We start from the raw sequence: 22,349 nt of genomic DNA, 5'->3' as shown, positions 1-22,349 counted from the left end.
CCCTTTTAAAAAATATAAAATACCTTGGAAATAATAACTCTGAAGAAGTGAGGATTGATTCTAAGGATAAATATATTTACCTTAGTGGCACCTAAAACTCTAATAACTTTGGGGTTGGCCCTGCTCCCCCAGAGGAGAGGCCAGAGAGGCTGGCTGGGGTTGGTGGAGGCCTATCCCATCTCCTGGCTTTGCTCTAATTTTGATGCACTGTCACCTGCACTCTTTAAAAAATAGTGACATTACCTTCATTACACAGTGATACATTTTTACCCCCTGCAGAGGTCTTCACAAAGATCATCTAAGCCCCACCACAGTCCTGTGGAGTGGGCTGTTCTCCTTTCTGTTTTACATATTGGGAAGCAGAAGGGTCAAGGTGAAGTGTCACTACCAGTAATGGGCAGAGTCTGGATGATGACCCAGCTCTCCATCCTTCCAGCCTCAAGCAGAGCTTGTTCCCGCTGCACGATATTGCCCAGACATGAACTGAAGACCGCTGGCCTCAAGGTAGAGGGTTGAGCTCCCTGGGAGCTTTGAGGGGGCCAGCACGAGGTATGTTAGGAATTGCAGGAAATAATTCCTTGCTTTGAAATTTCATGGAATGGAGAGAAGGCAAGGAAAAGGGTGCTGAGGGCTGGGGGCAGGAGAGGGAGGGTTACTTGTTCAGTGCTGCCCTATTTTGCGCTATCAAATGATGCCGATTGGGTGCCTTGTCAGGAGTGGAAGGACAAAAGGTTAAAACAAAGAAGCCTTTTTAACATGAAAGAATTGGATAAGGTGGAGGTGAGGGAGGTACAGAGAGCTCTCATCTAGGCTTTGATTTGGTGTTCTCGGAGGTCCATTATGCAGGAGCCATCTGTATCAAAGAAAGGATGGATGTGACCATAGGAGAGTTCCACCCACTCAGAGTGCCCCCCAAATCACATTACTAGTGAGTGGGGGTGGGGCAGAGTCTCTCCTCTGGGGAATGGCCTGCAGAGCAAGGCGTCCAAGCAGATGCACGTGGCTAAACAGATTCTGTGTTCATCTGAGATGCTCCCAGGTTGCAGAGAAAGATACTGATATTATCCTGAATTTTCTGACTCTCCATGGCACAGTCTTGGACACTTCAGCTTATTCTCTAAGTGCAGGGTGTTGCTGATTCCTGCAGCCCTCCCTGTGCTTGTGGTCATGGCACAATGAGATAGAGCCCGGGAGTCTCTTGGAGCCTCCCCTGCCACCTGTAGGTCTGTATTTCATCAACCAAGTGGCTCTGGTGGCAAGGATGGAGGTTTTGTATGGACTTTCACTCCTCAAGGTGGATCTGGCTACAGCAACTGCTCAGTGCTCTGCCCACTAGCAGGAGTGACCAGCTCTGATGCCTGGCCCCAGGGGATCGGTCTGGTGGCAGAGATGATTACACTGAATTATTCTTATATAAGGGGTAATACTTTGCTCTCCTGAGAATGAACAGTTGCTCTGGATACAGACTTGTCCATGCCAGCACCACCCCGGCTTCTCAGAAGGCCTTGTTCACTTCTGACCAAGGGACTCATTAGACAGCAAATGCAGACCAGCAGTGGGCTCCTGTTCAATTCACCGGCCTTTTGATATTTTTCATTCTACAGAAAGTAGCATGATGGGATTCTGGAATAAGTCTTCTGAATATTGTATGGCCCAAGCTGGCTGGTGGTGGCATTCTGTGGCGCTGGTGTAATGTCCTTCCTGATTCGGGACATGAATCAATCAACAAGGGTTCTCACCATCACCAGGATTGGTAGGTCTGAGGATGAACTCTTGTTACTATTACCCCAATGATCTGAGAGCAACATTTTTGTATACTCCCTTCCTCCTTCTCTTGATCTAGAAGATTGAGACTCCAAGGGAAAAGTGCCCTCACCAAGGCGCACAGTAATGGGTCGATTAGGTGAAAATGCGGACACCTTCTGGCCTCTTCAGACTCTTTCACACCCCAGTGAACCAACAGAGAAGGGAATGACTGTGCTAGCTGGGGTGATTGATCCTGAATACCAAGGAGAAACTGGGTTACCACACTGGGCGGTAAAGTGGAGTATGTCTGGAATGTAGGACATCCCTTGGGGGCACCTCTTAGTACTCCCAAGTCCTGTGATGAGGGTTAGAAAGCTACCACAACCCAATGCAGGTGGGGAAGCTGATGGCCTAGATCCTCCAAGCTCTGGGTCACCCCATCAGGCAAGAAACCAGGATGAGCCAGGCTACCTGCTCATGACGGGAAGGTTGGTAGATGTACCTTGTAACTACCAGCTATGGCCATATGACCATCTGGAGAAATAGGGACTATTATAATTATGGATATTTTTTCCTTATTTTGATAGAATTATGTTGGTATTAATCAAGCATTTTCTTTTTCCACAACATCACGTTCCTTCCATCTGATGCAAGATGCACTGAGAGTAGCCAAGTTACAGAATATGAGAGGGGTGGTGTGACTTAGCGAGATGAATGAACATCAACCAGCAATGGAAGAAGTGACCCATGGGACTCTATCCTCTTTGGGGAGGATGGTAAGCATGTTTTCAATTGCATGAGGAATAGTTGCATCAAGATAAGCAGGAAATGGACTTGACTTTGCTACTGCCTTTTGGCGGGGTGTATTATTAAAGGACTGTGTATGGGTGCCATTTGGAGGAAAGGGGGGACTGTGGTGGTTTTGAACTTTGACAGTTTGGTTAGACTGGAACTATGTTTCCCCAAACTCCCTTCCTTCAGTGGTTCTAGGTTAGGGTTGGCCACAAGAGAAATTTAGTGAAGAGGAAAGCAGATATAGAGCACCACCCATTTCCCAGTGAAGGTCATTAAATACAGTCATGGTGTGTGGGACACCAGGCACTGCTGTGTCCCTTGCATATTTTTGGCAAATCAGCTGCCTTCCAATGGTTCTGTCCATCACTTTCTCTGTACCCTGGGTCAGCTATATGTATGTGCAACTCTTGACAAAGGGCATCAACTTCTTCTGCAAGTTACCTGTTGACAAGGTTGGGCGTGAGAGAGATAGGTGTAGGTTCCAGTTTCTGCATCTCCATCTCCCCTGCTTCACATTCAGTTTGGTCACCAGCACTGCTGTCCTGTAGCAACTTCAGATCTGGTACCTGCTGCAGAGTCAACAGCCACTATTGTACAAGGGCCAATTCCTAGAATAAATCTCTTATTCCATACTACTCATAGGGTTTTGCTTTCTTAATTGACTGCTAACACATTCAGAAATTTGTCCATGGTGGAGAAATATTTATTGTCCACCACATACCAGGCATATTCTAGAGGTCTAGAATATGTCAATGAACAGAAGAAAAATATATACTTATGCATTTGGCATATACTTATACTAAATTATACTAAGAAATATTCCTTGCTTATCTGAAATCAAGTCTAATTGCCCTGTGCTCCTATTTGCTGACCTTGGCCCTCTTATCCATTGTGAAATGTGAGGAGCTGATGGATTTCCAGTTCTGTGTTCAGGACCCACCTTTGATCCATTCACATTGTTTTGGGAGCCTCTGTATTTCCATGGGCTCAGCACATTTGATGGGACCTGTGGCAACTCTGCAGATCCTGCAGGGATAGCCCTTCTATTAGAAGCCCAAGGTCTTCACTTTCATACCCCTTGGACACATAGGTATTTTCTTGAAATGAGTGGTGCAATAGTGCATCATCTCTAGTTCCCAGACTAGCCCCCGGAGGTACATGTTTTTACTCTTATTTTACCAATATGGAGAGTGAGGTTTAGTAACTTGCCCAAAGTCCTAGAGCCGGAAAGTAGCAGAATTAGGATTTGAACTCTAGTCATTCTAAATTTCAGTGAGCTTTACTCACCTTATTTATATCACAGGTGTCTCAATTCTTCCACAAGGGGAAACAGACCTTTATAGAATCAAATGGGCTCATCTTCAGCAAATCGCTCTGTTGGCTTGGATATATAGTCCCAAGTATGTTAATGATCATGAGTGATGGTGATGAAATTCTCCAGGCACAGTGACAGCTGAAGATCAGTGCGTTCTCATCACACAGGAGCACTGATGGTAGACAGTCCATTCAGTTGACCTGGGACCTTGCATACCTGGCTCATCTCTGATGCAGCAGAATCTTAGAGGGTTGTTAGGCTGGTTCTCTGCTAAAGCAAGGTAGAGGATGTCACACATCATCGGTAACAGGCTGTGGTCTCAGGGCCAGCTTTGGGGAGCAAGCCCAGGGCTGTAATCAGGAGCCAGCGTGATTGCTATGCCCTCCCCTAGGCTCCTCTCTATTGACCTCTTCTTGGAAGCAGAGACTTTGTTTCATAGACATATACAGTGAAGATGTTACTCCTATGGTATTTTCTATTTTGAATCTTTCCACTTAACTTCACATTTCAACTTTTCTTTAAACAATCTTTAAAAGCATGGTTTTTAATAACTGGGTCATATTCCTTACGAACATACCATATTTTACTGAAACAATCTCTTTGCCATCAATTATATAGGCTTACTAGTTTTTTCTGATTTATTAACTAGTAATTATACTAGATGTTTAGTATTTTAAAATAGATACGGAAAACAAATTTTAAGAAACCAAATAAAACCAAACCAAAACAAACAAAAATCAACCAACCTCCACCACCAAAATAGATACAAGGGGTGTTATATATTTTTACGGTTGTAAAAGTCATAGATTTACATTAATTTTTTTTCTTTCTTTCTTTTTTTTTTAAGACAGAGTCTCACTATGTCACCCTCAGTAGAGTGCTGTAGTGTCATAGCTCACAGCAACCTCAAACTCTTGAGCTTAAGCATTTCTCTTCCTTCAGCCTCCCAAGGAGCTGAGACTATATCACCTGGCTATTTTTGGATGCAATTGTCATTATTGTTTAGCAGGCCCGGGCTGGGTTCGAACCCACCAGACTTATATTAATTTTCTAATACATTATTGTAATTAAAAAATTCATATCAAACAATTTAACTCAATCTTAAAATTAATACATATTTGGTGATTAGGTGTTGTAAACTATAATTGGTGATGCAGTGAGGCACATGCTTCTTTATTAATATTTATTCATATTAATTAACTGCATTAAATAACCTGATATAGGTAGCAGCCATAAAATGAGGCTCATACCAAAGTAATAATAAGTACAAATGACACTCTGAGATGTATGCAACATCAGTGGTATTATTTGAAAACATATTTGATATCTATTGATTACAAAGCCATACAAACCACCAATAGTATTGTGATGGGCTGTCTACATTTATAATTAAAGAAAATGCTAATTTTTATTTAGATGTTGATGAAAATAAGCTGTAATTCCCCCCACCCCAACTCACTTCAAGGACCGTGATTTCTATCTGGAAATCACTTGTGATCTAAGGGATCTGGATTATAAACCTTTGTAATAGACACTTTTATTCTTCAAAGCCCATCTTGTGCTTTTGACACTAGGCATTCCACATGGGTAATACTATGTCATGTTAAGCCCCCTTCTCTTACCATATTACTTTTTTCTCACTCCCCTTCTCTCCTTCTAGTTTGTTCTAGAAAGCTTGAAATTCTCTGTCCTGTAATTTGAATGATTCTGCAGTATCTGGATCCAAATTTTAAAGTTAGCTCGTGCTTTATCTTTAAACATTTACAACCCATCAGGATGTTTTCAGACGAAGGAACTGGTCCTCTGCTCCTTTTGTAGTTATAATACTCAATGTTCACAGATTATTTTCCATGTATGAAACATTGCTCCAAAGAGGGCCTATTTTCTTTTTATTTTCACAGAAGGCAAACCTTGCCCAAAGTCATGCAGCTATCAGAATGTGGAATCCATGCTCTTAACTGTTGCACCAGACTGCTTTCCATTTGCAGCACCTAGGAAAAAATAGAATGGCATTATTCAGGTCTTTCTTTTCATAGAATTGGCTATATTTTGCTTCCTATGGTGGTGCATTTCTTAATCTTCTACAATGGTACTGGTTTTCAGTGCTTTGGCTGCCCAGTCTCCAGATCCCCTGGGCACTGCTAGGAGCAAACTGGTGCAGGGGAAGAGAGAAGACTGGAGCAAAAGATTCTGAGAGAAGCAGAAAGGAGACCTATCCAGGAGTTTGTGGATCCAGTCTACTCTGAAGCCTGGCTGGACCCTGGATCTTTGGCCTTCTATCACAGGCCCCTTCAACTTCAGTTGGTATATGCTACTTTTAACCAAAGTATTTAATAAATACATAGATGATAGACATTCCTTTTAAAACTAAGGGAGAGAACACATATTATTGGCAAGGATATCTAGTCATGGGAAAGAATTTATTATTCTTTCTAGCCTTTTTAGTGATAGTATAAGGACCATTCTAGTGATAGTAGAAGTGATGAGAATGGTGGTGGACGTGACTTTGGGGAGGAAGGTACAAGAAGGTGATTGCTACAAATGTCACTTCTTTTGAGTCTTCTTAGATCTTCCAAGTAGAACATTCATCCTTCTTTGAGTTTCTACTGTGGTCAAACTCATGCATACCTCCCATCTCAGCCACTCTTTTTGGGACAAATCACCTTCTGTTTCACGTAAAAGTTTGTCTGTTGAATTTATCTTTCTGTGTTCTCACTCTGTTAGAGAATAGGCACATGCAAAGTAGAGGTCTTCTTTGTGTTTCCTGAAACTAAATGCCCAGGAAAAGACCACGTACTTGACAGTTGCCGTGATGCTCTTGATACTTGATGGGTTGTGATGATGAGGGAGATGACTCCTATCCTTATTTGCCTTTTTTAAGTGGGCCCCCATCTTCACCACCAAAAATGCTGGTCCATTAAGGAAACAAGCTGCACTATAACGACATTGGAAACAATGGTTTCAGATCATTTTTGCCTTTGCTATAAACCCAGTCTTATCCTTATTCTAGGATTGAAGTTTGTGTTCGTTCTTGGCATGAAGTATCCATTTTCTCTTGGCATGAAGTATCCATTTTCTCTTAAGGAATCTGGCTTCATCTTATTAATCTTTGGGCTAATGTGGACAGGAGATCATAGTTATCCCAACCTTGGCTCTGGTTTACCAGTGGACACTCCTATATGATTGCTAAACTTGAGTATCTTTGGGGTAGAGATGGGTAATACCAATCAGGTGACAAGGATGGTTGTTTGGCTCAGAATTATTTCATTTTCCATCCAAAGAAACCCAACTCAAACCAACGTAAGCAAAACAGATAGCATTTGGCTTACATAACTGAAATTATGGCCATAGCTTAATCCAGATGGTCCAACAATTTTGTGTATTTCATTTAAAATAAGCTCTTTCCCCCCCCTTGATGTCAATAAGTGATCTCCAGCAGTTTTAGACTTACCCAATCCAACCCTGTGATCCTTATGAGAATTAAAAATCAGCTATCTTTCCCAGTATTGGTAAAACAGATAAACTTGAGTCTTGGCCTCAAATTTTGAACCAGTGATGAAACCACATGGGATGAAAAAAGAGGTGTGCTGGGAATGTCAAAACAATAGATGATTCACTGAAAAAGGAGTGGCCAGAAGGGTAATTCTGTGGGCAAGATGGGCAAGGAGATGATCAAAGGGAGAACAACACCAGTGCTACTGTGACTTTGACCATGGACATGGAGATGCTGAGGAGTTGTGGCAGACACTCCTTCTTGCTCCAGCTCCTACTAATTCCAAGACCACAATCCAGAAGGATGGTGTCTCCGACTCCATTAGCAGAGACACATGATTTCTTGTGGTTCTTGCCTTTAAGGGTAGAAAGGACTGCACAATTTGTCCTAGAAAAAAATTCAATGGTCCCTGAGTCAGCAAACTCCCCTTGCTTGTGGAAGCAGATCACATGGTTATCTCAGAAACATACCTATGTATGTTAGCAGAAAAACAGAGCAAAACAAGCCTCCATCACCAGGATGGCAGGAAATGTGGTCAGCTTTCTTTGAGCACCCGGGGAGGTGAAGCCCAGATGAGAGGTCAGTGACTTTCACTAATGAAGAAGCACAGAAACTGCTGATTTAAAGAATAATAATAAAAAAACACCCTGGGGGACATTTTATTGCACTTAGAAAATGTCCAATTTCATCCTTCATATAAAAAAAGTGAAAAAAAAAAAGAGAAACAGTTTGATTTTCATAAAAGCCAAATAGATTAATATAGAAAGAAAAAGTTCCCAGCCAAGAACCAAGCCACAGTTGTGCTCATGTGTGTGCCTGAGCCGACTCCTTTGGCCTCATGTGAGCGTCTGCATTTGGCACGCAGATCCCTTGTTCTGTAAAAACTATTTCAGGAACACTTTGAAAAGGCTGCCCAGTGATGGCTGCCTCATTTGGGATTTATTATAATATCATTAAGAGGGGTTATATCACTTGGTATAATGTCAGACACATTGTAAGCCTGTGGTTTTATGATGTGGACAAATATCACACTCAGGAATAAGATGGCTCTGAACAAATCAGTTCCATCTGGATCCTACTGTAAATAGAGCTTTTCCTTTCGGCTGCAGAGGACGGCTTCTCATCCTCATCTGGCCCCCTGACCTTCCATTCAGCAGGGGGCTGGAGGAGAGAGAGAGAAGAGATGGTGGGCAGGGAGGGAGAGGGAGGAGGAAGAGGAGGAGAAGGAAGAAAGAAAGGTGGGAGGAGGGGGAGAGAGAAAGAGAGAGATAGAGGGAGAGATAGATTGATTTCGTAAGACCCCATACCTAATAGAAGTGGGGGCGAATGTAGGTGCTTGTTAAGCTCAGGGAATCCTGGACGACAGGGAGGTTTGCTTCACTGTCTTCTTGGCATATAGATGAAGCTGTGCTGGGTATTTTCACCTGTAGCTTCTCACCCCATTTTTACAAGGAGTCTAGAGAGTAAGTAGGTAACATGTAGCTATTTTACAAAGAAATACGGAGACTTGATGTGGTCAAAAATGAAATCTCGGTTCCAGTCTGTAAGCTCATAAGTGAGGGGATTTAGTTTTGCAGTTTATCTGGAGTATATTCCAAAGCCTGTGTCTTCTGAGGACACCCCGATCGCCCTCAGAGTCTGTATGTCGATGAGAAAACTACTCACAGGACGTGAGGGAACAAGAAGGTGGATCCCAGTTGTATTTGGTCAAAAACATGGTCATTCTAAAAGCAAATAAGAGCGCTGTATAACCACCGTGGAGAATTGTTTGGTGGTTTCTAATGAAGTTAAGTATCTGACCTATCTTGTGACCTGGCAATGCTATTCCCAAGAGAAATGAGTACACATGTCCACAGTCTTCATGGCAACCCCAAACGGAAAATAATTCAAGTGCTCATCAGCAGGGAAATGGATGAGCAAATCGTGCTATGTTCACATAAGACGTGTAGAATACGACACAGCAATAAAAAATAATAAACTAATGACAGATGCTACCACATGGGGGTGGGGGATCTTAAAGATGCCATGTTGAGTTAAAGAAGACAGACGCAAAACAGAACATAATGATTCCAACTGCATGAATTTGAAGAGTGTGGAATATTAAACAAAGGTGAGAGGAGTCATATAATGTTTACCTCTTGGGTAGGACGTGGGTGCTGCCCAGAAAGGAGGGTGAGGAAACCTCCCCAGGTTAGGGACCTGGGCAGTCGCTTGTACATACGTAACAATTCATCAAGTTATCTATTTAAGATTTCACTATTTACAGACTACACCTCAAGCGAAAAGCAGAAAGTAACAGAGTTTAATAGACGAGATAGGAGAAAGCGGTCAAACTTACTCTCCCAACTTTATAAAAAAAACGCATAGGGCTACTTAGTTAACTTTGACTTTACTTGTACCATAACAGCAAGGTTGTATGGACATGTGGAAAGGTAGATTCTAGGTTGTAAAAGCAAATGTTGGATGCTGAGGGAGAACGACTAAATAAATGGCTGATGGATTTATTTCTAGTACTTCTTACTGTAGACAAGGAGCTGTCATTCTCTTCCCTTGATAAATTATAAGAGGCATCTCCTCCTCCCTTAGCCCATTTCCATTCGCCTTTATTCCTCCCCCTCCAACTTCTATCACTAGCACATTTGCATTACACGGGGCGTAATATAGGTCAGGGGATTTTAGGTGGCTAAAAAAAAAAAAAAAAAGGAAAAAGAAAAGCTGACCATTTTAATTTTGATGTTAAATATGATGAAGTACTTTGTACAGCTGGCTTTTATTTTATTATTTTCCGAAGGGATCTTGTAGGTCAACTCATAAATTGGCATGACAAGCTGTTTGTTTCTGCCAAAAAGTCAGTCAAAATGAGAGTGTTAATTTATTTGAACAGATATGTGTCAGATTCACTTAAACAATGCCAGGATGTTGACGTGTTCCATCAAAGGATGCAAACTTGGTTTTATTGCCCTTCCTCCAAGGAGAGCACCTAGGTCTGGGGATAGACGTCTCTGATATTTTTTCCACCTGTGCTATCTGTTTTTATGGGCTCAGTGAAGCCTAAGGGAAAAATTCTCAAGGAAGTTGGGGGTGGGTAGAGAGTACCTCTGCCTTCTTGTCATGAAACGGTGGGTCAGTTCCTTGTTTCTCTTTGGGTGACCTTGGGTTATCTACTGCTGAGTTTCTGTTGCCTTAAGTCTCCAAGGACTTTCTCTTCATTTTGGCTGTATGATTTCCAAAGGCTGCCTTTGGCCTCCCTTCTCTTCTGTGACGATGGAGCTAAGGAGCCCAATATCTAACTGGCGGCATGTTCTTCCTCTGGCTGTTCTGAGTACACGAGGGGAGAATGGTGAGTGAGTCAGGGGGAGTGGAAAAGTAATGGATTGGGGGTGGAAATCAGACCATTCTTGGATTCGACTCCGTGGGCTACTCCTTCTCCCTGTGAACCAAGACATGTGCTCTCCGCTTCTGTAGCTGAAAAAAAAGTGAGAGTACAGTTTGTATCATCCCTGGTAGAGTGTAAATTGTCTGGACTGGCACAAAACAGTGGACAGAAGAGCCAATTGCTGACCTCAGTGACACATGTTTAATTTAGAGTGCAAGGTTTGGCCTGGCAAGAGGATCTTGGTTACAATTACTCATGGATGCTCATGGTTATCTGGATTAGGACCCGCTCCCTCCCTGTCCGTGGCAGACAGTCATATGCTGCTGAAAGATGTGCAATGCATAACGTCCTTCTAAGTGTTTGAGCCTGTGTTCGCTATTAGTCTGCAAAACATGAGGATAACATGACTAGTTTTATTTTTAAGATTTAAACCCTCAGACTTTAATTTCATTCTGTTCCTTATAAAATAGTTGTTTTCTCAGCTACCTCCAGACACTTAACAATTTTAATCTGCTGAGTTTTAAACAATACCTAAATTCCATGTACTCTGGTCATTCTTGGTTTGCTTAGTGAATGCCACACATGTTTATTGAGCACCTACTATGTGCCAGACATAGTTTAAGGCACATGTGGACAAACAAGAAAAAGTGATAGGGAAATTTCCCATTTTTACAAGGTTTATATTCTGATGGGGGGTGGTGGTGAAAAGGGAATAAGTAAATGAACAATGCCAGGTGATAAGATGTATTATTAATGAGAAATAATGTGGGTTTAGGGGCAGAGAAGATGAAGCAGGGGGTGTGACGGTAGTTAGGAGGTCAGGAGGACTTTCTAGGCAGGAGATATTGGAGCAGAGACCTGAATGATGTGAAGGAGGCAGCCGTGGACTGCCTGAAGGAAGAGTTACGGTGATGAGAATAACCATCTTGGCCCACCCTCATGGAGAAAGTTGCAGAAATAAGCAATGTATGCACTAGTATGACTCAGAGAGCAGGTGAAATCCCTAGTCTTTGGACCCTTTGATCAATGGAGGTCCTTGCTAAGCCCTAGGAATTGCCATGGGTTAATATAATCCAGGGTCATCTCAGGCTCTGAGGTCTGCCTCTGAAGGCACAGTTTCTGATCTATGTTAACCCAGACCTACACAGCTCCTTCTTTGATGGACTAGACACTCCCCCCTAACATATACACACACACACAGAAACAATAACCCATTAGACTTTACCAATGCCTTGGAAGTAAATGTACCAAGATGGAGTCTACATCAGGGCAGCTCAGCTGATTTAGAGTAAACATTAGATAACCAGCTTCCTTGTCCAAAATGTCCTGGGTCCCAGGACATCTGGGGAAGCCTCACTGGCCTGTTTCCAGCCAACACATCCCCCAGCCTCCTGGTATCTCAACAGCCCCTTCACTCATTCTCCCCTTTTCCTTCTCTTTTCCTCATCTTCTCTTACTTGGATTGCTCTGTTTCATTGTGCAAAAATGTTTGGCTCTCCCCTGCTTCAACTCCATTTTTGGGCAATAGTTTTATATACAAACTTATTAATGTGCTCAGCAGGACAGGAGCCTTTTGTTAAACAGCACACCACATTTTACTTAGCAGTGACCAGAGAGAGGAAAATGCTGAGAATGAAGCAATGTATGTATAGCTCTCTCTCTCTCTTTTTTTTTTATTAAATCATAGCTTGCACATTAATACTATCATGGAGTACAGTGTACTATTTTTATATACAATGTGAAATATTTTCATCAAGCTAGTTAACATAGCCTTCATGCCATTTTCTTAGTTATTGTGTTAAGACATTTCTATTCTACAATTAGAAAGATTCACATGTACCCTTATAAGATGCACCATAGGCGTGATCCCACCAATCACCCTCCCTCCACCCATCCTCCCCCCTCCCCTCCCTCTCCCCTTTCCCCATATTCTTGGGCTATGATTGGGTTATAGCTTTCCTATGAAAGCTATAAATTAGTTTCATAGTAGGGCTGAGTACATTGGATACTTTTTCTTCCATTCTTGAGATATTTGCGAAGAGGATGGAACTGGAAAATATTCTTAGCAAAGTATCTCAAGAATGGATATATAGCTCTTATAAGGGTGCTAGGGCACTGTGTACTGTGGGGTTTGTCTAATGGTTGAGTGTGGGTTTGCATCCTTAGGAAGGGAAATGCATAGATGTTCTGGATAAGACTCATACAAAGAACGTAGATGGAATTGCCACATTCTTCTTGCTCAAGTATCACAAGAATGCAAAAGCAGGTATCCCGTGTATTCAATACTAATATGAAGCCAGTAGATGAGCTAATATACTCGCACACAAGAAAAAAGCAATTCAATCATGTTGGGGGGAAGAGGGAGGCAGGAGGGGGCAAAAGGGAGAAGGGAGGGGGGAGAGGGGAGGAGAGAGGAGAACCGATGTGCTCCCACCTGATGGGTGCAATGTAAGGGTATATGGCACACCTCCTGGGTCTGGGACCCAACTACAACAGGGACTTTACCTAACAAATGTAAACATTGTAATCCAATTATTTGTACCCTCATGTTAATCTGAAATTAAAAAAAAAAAGTAGAAAAATAAACAATTATACAAAGAAGGGACAGACCCTACAAAAGGAAATGGGAAAGTAAAAGGTGGACTTTAGACTAGAGAGACTTGGGCTTTGTTCTCTGGAGCTCAGGTATTCAGGGTATGCTCAAGAAAAATCCAGAAATAGAGGTTATATATGATGGGGTGCAGTCCCATGGCTATATGAATTGATAGTCTGGAGAGATTCAGGAGAAGGGGGCATGTACAGCCAAAAATCCATGGCCAGCAGTTAGCTGTCAGTGACATGATGTGATTCTTTCGTTGCTGAGAACGTTCAGTAAAGGTACAATTCCCCAGGAAGGCAAGGCATCCGTCAGCATTCCCCAGGTACATTCTCTTTGCCCTTGTGCTTCCACTTCTAGAAATGTGACCTAAGATATACTTTGAGATGGCATAAAAATGATCTATTGATAGACGCCTATAATGGTAGCCATTGAAAAGAATGAAGACCCTGTCCGTGGGCTGATAGAGAATGATATCCAAGCTATGCTGTCCACGGGGAAAAACGGAGGGCAGGGAAATGTGTCCAGTGGGCTCTGTTGACTTGGCCTTGAAAACAATGGTTCTGTGAAGAAGGTTTGGAGTGAATTACTGTTGGACAGAGCTGTGTCTCACCTGCTTGGCAGGGCTCTTCCCAACCTGGGTGTTGTGGTTCCCAGGAGCTCTTATGCAGTTACCTGGTATGGTTCCCCAAACACAGTAGGTCTCCATCTCTGCCTGAACTCCTCCAGGGACGGAACTTGTCATTTCCTTTTTCTCTTTCTGGACCGGGCTAGTTCTCAGCAAGGGTTTTCTTATTTTGAGCCCCTTTGGCCTCATTTTAATCGCAGTGAGGGCTCTGGTGTGCTGCTAAGCAGGGACCTCTCAGGCTGACGGTGCCTGGTCCCTCACTTGATTGTCTCCACTCTCACCTGGATCTATTTCCAGGTTCTCAGTGGCTCTGACATGGACTTTAAAGCGAAGAAGAACCTTCCACATGCTTGAGGTAGATTTTCTTCCTAGCTCAGGGTCACAGTCAGGGTCCAGGATTTAGTTCTATATTAAATATATTGGAAGTGACTTGCCAAGCCCTCTGGAAGCTGAAGGCTCTCTCCCCATTTAAAGGGTTCTTGACTGCTGTGCTCTTGGCCTCCTACTGTGGCTCTGACCTGCTAGGAGCACAGAGCTTTGAATAGACTCATCTGACCATCTCTGAGTTCAAGTCTGTCTCAGCCATCTCAGCCCCACTGTGTGTGTCAAATTGTCGCTCTTTTGTGCCTACGCCCTGAGATAATTTACCACAACGGGCAAGCTTAAGAAAATAAACGAAATGAATACCAATGTGCAAAGAAGCAAGGCCCAGAGAAGTTAATTCTGTTTCCGGGGTTGCAAGCCTTTCAGAGGGGAGCGGGCTGGCCACAGCCTCATCTGTGTTCTAACCGCTTGGCCACCTCGTGAGTGAAGCCTTCTTACCAGAGAAGACAGTCACGCAAGCGACTTTTTTGGCAACTTGATGGGCCTTTTCCCATTTGGGAATATTGGTTTTTCTTTTCACTCATACTGGGGTGGATAGCAAAGGATGAGTGTCTCGTGGTCTGAGTACCAACCAGGTGGGTGTGATGCTGGTGGCGCTGTGGTGGCTGGGAGTGGTCTCCAGGAGCCCACAGCCTTTCTGGGATTGACTGATTATGTGAAAGCTCAAGACACCGTAGAAACCTGGCCCGATTTATGCATGGGAGGAGGGCGGTGTGCACAGTGTACGATAAACTGTTCTCATCACGCCACTTACTTTAATGAGATACCAAATTGTGCCAGTTTCACAATTATGATATATATCAGGATTTAATTATGTGTACAAGATGGCATATCTAATCGAGTACACGAAAATGCAACAGAGATTTTCTTTTTACATGTCTCTCCCACTTTCCCTAACAAAGAACCTTTGAGAGATTTTAGGCGTGTGGGCTTGGTGGAGAACCGACTCATACTGAGTGCCGGCGTCTCCTAGCTTTCAAAACAATGAGGAAATGTTGGCATCCCCGTGACTAGAGGGCTAAGAAGGCTGAATAGATAAAAAAACAAACACGATAAAAATACAGTGGCTTTTGATAGCCCGTGCAAATATGTCTGGCTTCAATTTGTGGGGATCTTCTCATTTGTTAAATGACAACAACAACAATAAAAAGATCTAATAAAATTGCTGTGGCTAAAGGCCTTTTAGAAAGTACTAGAAAAGCAAGTTTGGAGTCATTGCTGCATTTGTTACTAATTATGGGCAAAAACATCGGCCCCTGTGACTTGGATTTGGATGTGCTGCCGAAGCCCTTGAGATCTCAGCGTTTGTCACTTCTGATGCCTTTGGAAGTTGGGCGAGGAGGCCGGGAGGGAGAAATGCATGCTAGGCCACTGTTTGGATGCAAAAGTGCTTTGGGAGGGGCTCTTGTGGTGTTCCAGGATCTGCGGAAGGGTTTCTTCAGTAGGTAAATGCATACTTTAAAATAGACACCTTTCAAAGAAGGGAGAGAAGGAAGGTTGGATAAACCTCTGAGAGGCAGCTGATTATAGGGATGCTCTTTTTCCACCCAGAACTATCTGGTGACTCCCAGGAAAGTCTGTGGTCTTGGTAGTGGGCTGGCTGGCCTCCCGTCATGCTCTGGTACAAACATCGGCTCTAGGGAGAAAGACTGACCCATTAGTTGAGATGTTACCTGGACATGGTACCAAGTTATTTTCCCATCCAAGTTTTCCTTCCTTCCTTCCTTCCTTCCTTCCTTCCTTCCTTCCTTACTTCCTTCCTTCCTTCCTTCCTTCCTTCCTTCCTCTCATGAGCTTCTAATGTGTGCCTGTCCAAAAATTAAGGCCTTTGGGATGCAAAAATGAATCCAACCTAATCCTGACCCGTGGAGCCTTGCACGCTAGTGGAGAAGGCATACAAGAAAATACAGAATACCTGTATTTAGGGGTGGGTGGCTATCCTAGCAGAGAGCTTCAGAGAGGCAGGTGTAATAAATGCTGCCTTGGGTGGGAACGACTTTGCAAAGGAGCTGATGGTTGAATGATCAGGGGAATTTGGTCCGGTGGCCATGTGGGAGAGAGAGATTACTTCTGATCAAGGGATTTGAGTGATATGTGCAGAAGGCAAAGAAATCTGAAACAGCCAAGGGCTTTGAGGGATCTGCAGGCTTGTCATCTAGAGACAAGTTTTTAACCAAGTGCCTTGATCATTCTATCCAAACCAGCTCAATTCAGTGAAGGCTTCTTTGGGCCATGTCTAAGGCTTTTCCTAGGTGTTCTTTCTGAGTGTCTCTGTAATGATTGGGGTGAATAGAATCTAATATGCAAAATTCAGGTTTCGTCCAAGACAGGTAAGAATACACAGAGAGCCTTTCCAAGGCTGTGATGCTGGCTGCATTCTAGAAGCATGAGGAGATAGATAATATCTTTGTAGGAAATCGAAAAGATGCCACATACTTAATAAACAGTCCAGGAAGGCTTTCTGGAGAATGCTAAATTAGAACTGGGCTTTCAAGGATGGAAGACTGAGGACATCCTCCCAGGCAGAGGAGAGAATGTCTAAAACCAAATACCAAATCGCCTTCCAAAACATTAGCTTCTAAACCAGACTATGTCCCAAAATTCTCTGGGAGGATAAAACAGAAACTTCTGAGACACTCCTAGAAATTCAGATTTCAGGTGGACATCTTTACGTCTCAGTAAACTTCCCGGAGGATTCTGTACCCAAAGCACAGATGGGAGTTCAGCTGACGGGGACAAGGGCTGACTTTGGGCATGCGCAGACAGGGGTTCCAGTCCTGAGCTTGCTTCCAGCCTGCTCTGCCATGCCAGGCAATATGCATATTTGCCTTAAACCTCATGTTACATGTTTCTAGAAGAGATAATTGCAACCCAGAAGGGTAGTTGTGAAAATAAATGAGATGATATTTGTCACACTGTTAATATAATTTCCGCCTAAAAGTAGGTGGTGGATAAATCTGAGTTTTCTTCCTCTCCTTGGTTCAGTAAAAATGATATATGTCTTCTGGGGAGGTCACAATGCCCGAGAAGTGCAATTCTTGACTCCAAGGGAGCAGCAGGCACAGATAGGGAGGGCATTTGCTGTTCTGGAATGAGTTTTCAGGCACAAGGAAGACTCCTGAACCTTAGCAGCTTTTTCCTTCCTTAGAGAAGGCCCAGAATTCTCTAACCATCGCTTTAAACCTGGGTATGAAAAAGCTTTTGCGTCCAGTGAATATACAGATGGCCCTTAGGAGTGTTAGTGGACCTTGCCCTTATGACCCTATTGCTTAGGACAGAGTTAGTAAAGCACTGGCTGAACGCCCGCATAACAGAGGAGTGTCTGCTCTCTACCCTTGCAAGGTACTGGTTTAAAAATTCTTCTTCATGAAGTCCTACGGGTGGGGCCACACTATTTGGTTGTGCCCTGGACCACTGTAGGGGGAGCCATCCTCATAGTCTAGCAGGTGAACTGTATCTCCTAAGTTGTGCAGTGCATAACCTGTACAACTGTCCATGGCGGCTCTACCTAAGTAAAGGTTTTCATAGAGTTGGTTTGGGTGAAGGTGTGGTTCTGGTAGCTACAGGTCCCCACTTGCCTTTAGAGAAGCCCTGTGGTATAAAGTGGGTTTCTATGGAAGGTTTTCTTTAAAGACAAAGGTATGAGCCGTATTCAAACCCCCCACTTTGCAATTGGGGAAATAAGGTAGCACTGTGAGAATGTGGCAGAGCTGGCAGGATTCTCTGGACTGGGGGGGCCTGGGTAGGACAGGCTTGTGGGTTAAGGAGTGTCCCATTCCAGTAGTGTGCTGGGGCAGCAGGAGGAGGCTCTGGCCAGCGCAACCTCCCACAGAAAGGACAGTCTTGAAGAGATGGGGACTCCTGCCTCCGGGGAAGTTCAGTGGCTCCGGTTAAGTGCAGGTGTCAGGAAGGCAGGCACTTTGAGACTGCTTTGTCATTAAGCCCAGGAGCTGCTAAGAGGCCTGCCTAGGCCGGAGCCCAGGACTGAGCTGTGGGGTTTGCTCATCAAGGCCGGGGAGAGGCTTTGAAGGATCTGCTTCCCCTTTTCCCTGCTGAGTAATAAGAAATGGGGGGAGAGAGAGGGGCCCCTGAACAGCCAGGAAGGCAGGCAGAGGCAGCTGTGGAGGAAAAGGAAAGTGAGATGAGGCGTGTGGGGGTGAGGTGGGGCTGCCCCCTTCCTCCTCCGAGCTTCCTGTTGGGGGCGCCTCTTATGGCCTCTTGGGGAGCTTGGGTCTGTTCCCTGGCAAGGGCCTGAGCTGGGCCTGCGGGTCAGCCTGCCAGACTCAGGGCACCTCCGGGCCTGCCTGCGGGGCTGGCTCCCTCACCCTGGGGCTCTCCTGGGAGAGCAGAGCCCAGGCGGGTCTGCCTGCAGCACTTTCGGGCAGCAATGACTTCAGAGCTTGTCCCCAAAATAAATGCACCACAGACAAGACAGTGTGGTCGGGGCTGAGGAGTTACTGTAAACACCAGCCCCGGCTTCCTATTTCTGTTCCTGTGACTCCCTGGGGGGCAGGTGCTGACCAGCCCCTTCCCAGCCAGCTTTCTTCTCTCTGCCATATCCAAGAAAAAAACCTTGGCCTGGATGTTCCTCACTCGACTGTCCTGGGGAGCCCTTTTGGGGTTTGCAGAGGGACCTCACTCCGACTCCCCAAGGGAGTCTCTTAGGGGCTCCCACCCACTAAGGCCCCAAAGCTGGGCTTAGACTCGGGGTCCACCTTTCCCCAAGAAAGGGATGTAAACCCTCAGTGTTGGGCTGTATACTGGGTATTCACGTATGCAGGCCTCACGGCAAGCCCACAATATTGGAGAATGAAGAACACCATCTTACTCTTAAGAACACTGTCTTAGAGGCTTCCCGTGGTTTCCTATGTATTGTCTTTACGATAGTCATGGGATGTAGGTCTTGATTCTGTACGGATTTTACAGAAGAGAAAATCAAGACAAGAAGACAAAGTCGCTTGTCCAAAGCCATCTCCCCAGTAAGAGTCCAACCCAGGCAGCCTGATTTCAGGCCTGTATTCTTAAGCCCCAGGCTACATTGGGCCGATGGTCTCATCTCCTGCAGATGGAGGGAACTGCGTGCAAAAAGAGGTCCGAGGTCATGTTAGAGGAGTGGATTTGAACCCTGGGATTTGGCTCACAAGGTCCTCCCACTGCACTGGGGCACCCCCTAGGGGCAGTGCGGCAACACATCGTTGCAGCTTTTTAATTTTTATTAAATCATAGCTGTATACATTAATGCAATCATGGACCACAACGTGCTGGTTTTACACACAATCTGCAGCTTTCACTCTGACCTTGCTCCAGCTTCTGGGCAGCTGAAACCCTGGCTTATAGCTGCCCCCATCTCAGCTCGGGAGGAATCAGTGTTCCTGCCTCCCCTCATGGGGTCTTCTGGTTTGAGTGAGTTTGCTATTTCCAAGAAGAGGTAGTCCCTACCTTTGGAAGGTTGCTCTGGGTGTGACATTTCTTGCCTTTCAATTCTTGAGCACTCCCAAGTATATATCTCTCAGGGTCATTACCTTCTGAAGAGGCAGGCTACATTTGCAAACCGACTTCTGCCAGGAGATCCTACAGCAGTCTCAGAGGGTGTCTACTGGCCCAGAAAATGGGCATGTACTCCATCCTGGGCAGCATCTCCGCAGTAGAAGGGAAAACTGGGGAAGGCAGGCACTTTTCTACCGAGGGGGAGTCACTGAAAGAATTGCAGAGAGGGAAGGGAAAGATAGTGGTCTCAGTTGACCACGTGGGACAAAAGTTAAATGCTGTGTCTTTTCTTTGAAGCAGATCTACTGAGACCAAGTGGGAGTCATAACACCTGAGGCATTTGACCAGACATTAGCATGGGATGACAGTGTACTGTTTTTTGCCAACTATAGATTATGGTATCTGATCTGGTTTACCTCCTTGCCTTGGCTAGTAAGATGCTCATATCTCAATTGTTACAATTCTTCTCAATAAAGGAGCTCTTGGAGTATTTCTACCCCTTTCATCCTCTACAGACTTGTTCCTAAATTTTGTTTTGGGTAGACTCCAAACTTTTAATTTTATGTGAACTTTTATTGTAAGTCACCTGGGGATCAGATTCAGATAAAATGAATTGTACAAATGAATTCTGTGACTAGTGATTGCCAATTGTATACTTTAGACTCCTAGTCACTATCCAATCAGGGTTTATTTATTTCCCAAATATTTGTGGAGCACCTCCAATAGGTGTTATCCTATTGGTGCTAGGTGTGGTGGATGAGACAGGCCGGTCCCCTGTTCTCCTGAGGCTCAACATACACATGGGGGGTAAGACAGTAAATGGGTACAAAGTGCACGTGTGCACACAGACTCCATACATGTGTACACTCCGTGTGGATGAAGTGTCCAGTGAATGGAGGGCCCACTAGTCTTAAGTACAGTGAGAAAAAAATGAAGCAGGGTAAGGAGTGAGAGGGGCAGGGAGGAGGGGCTTTGCTCTTTTTCCTGGAGTCTCCAGGGAAGCCCACGTTGATGAGTTGACAAGTGAGCAGAGACCTGAACAAACAAATTACAGTCATGTGATAATTGGGGGGGATCATGAGAGCAGTGCTTATGACCTTGGCAACAGTCTAGGGGGCATTAACAGCATCAGTGGCTTTTAAAGAATTAATTAATATTTTTTAACAGAGAAGGAAGGAGTCTAAGGCTCTGAGATTTAACGTAATTTGAGGACAAACCAAGATTCCGACCCAGACCAGTTTCATTTCCATCAGCGAGAGATACTACTGTGTGGGGAGGGCTTGGGGCCAGAACTGCTTGGCTTTGCTTTTCAGCTCTCCTGTCTACCCGCTCAAGTCACCAGGGTGAACGTGAGCAGGCTATATCCTCTCTGAGGTTTATTTATTCATCTGTTAAATGGGGATAAAAATGGCCCCACCTGTTAAGATTGTTAAGAGGATGAAGTAGTTGGCTCCGTGTCTGGCCTGAGGTTGGCACACAGTAAATGTGAGCCATTACTGTTACACCTGCTGAGTACAGACCCCCACGTCCATCTTGCTTGGACTGATCTCCTCCATCCCTCCCAGGGACTGAACACGGCATGTTCTGCAACAGCAAAGACATTCCTGCTTGCTGGGACAAGCCACCGCAGGACCAGGTGGAAGTGCTACGTCATCTGCCTCGCGTGTCTGTTAGCAGGATTGATGGCAGCCCCTCGCCCAAGCCCTTGCAGGTGGTCTGAGGGTGCCACAGGGTGCGGGAATTACCCAGAGAGCAAAGGAGCCACTTGCTTTTCCTGAAAACTGTGCTGTGGGAAACCGAGTCGTGACTGCCACCTGATAGCACCTTCCTTCAAGGGCTTCCAGGAAGCAACCTGCACCTCTTCCAAGAGCTGCAGCTTCAGGCTTGAATGGCAATGCAGGTCCCCTGTGAACTTGGCTGGACTCACAGAGGTAGCTTTTTGCTCAACATAGAGGGCTTAAGTGACTTCCTTTAAGGATAAACTTGAGGCTTATTCTCAGATGTTATCATGAGCCCCCAAAAGCTGGTGTAGGGACTCCACCCTGTATCCTCAGGTAGAAGGGACACAGGAGGCCAGGGCATCACCCCTGAGAACCAGCTGCATCCTGCCCTGCCCAGTGCTTCTCTCCACAACCTCAGCTACTCTCTTCAGGTTTCCACAACTGTTCCCTTTAAGCCAAAGGGAGGTAGTGGCTCCTCAGTGTGGATAGGCCAAGGGTGGTGCACCAACTCCTCTGGGTCCCCTTGACTCTACTTACACCCCATAAATACTCCCTCTTATAGACTCCCTGTTGAGTGTGCCATCTGTTTCCTTCTGGAACCCTCACCAATATAATCCCGCAGTGCATCTAATTCCAGAAAATAACAGTTCAGCTAAGTTCAGATAAGAATGATGTTGATTTTTAAGGAGACTTCCCACATCTATGATAAGGGAACAATGACTTTATTATTCAGCCAGTGAGGTGCATTATTATAAAACAACAAGTTGGCTACTAAGAAATGTAATAAGCCGTGAACCAGGAAAATAAT

At 44.7% G+C, this 22,349-nt stretch overlaps 1 long non-coding RNA gene across 2 annotated transcripts; it reads left to right on the top strand.

The window, feature by feature from the left end:
- Positions 1-368: 368 nt before the first annotated feature.
- Positions 369-21,561, top strand: LOC111724461. Of its 2 annotated transcripts, XR_002772763.1 has the most exons (4): positions 369-504; positions 1,605-1,753; positions 2,401-2,522; positions 21,386-21,561. It is a non-coding gene; the product is annotated as an uncharacterized LOC111724461 (long non-coding RNA). The 2 variants fall into 2 exon arrangements; XR_002772762.1 differs by lacking the exon at positions 21,386-21,561 and having other exon boundaries at positions 2,401-2,897.
- The last annotated feature ends 788 nt before the right edge of the window (positions 21,562-22,349 follow it).

The sequence above is a fragment of the Otolemur garnettii genome, unplaced genomic scaffold (genome assembly GCF_000181295.1).
Source record: "Otolemur garnettii isolate 467f Iridium unplaced genomic scaffold, OtoGar3 scaffold00023, whole genome shotgun sequence".
Lineage (NCBI taxonomy): Eukaryota > Metazoa > Chordata > Mammalia > Primates > Galagidae > Otolemur > Otolemur garnettii.
This window is presented reverse-complemented; position numbering and strand designations above follow the sequence as displayed.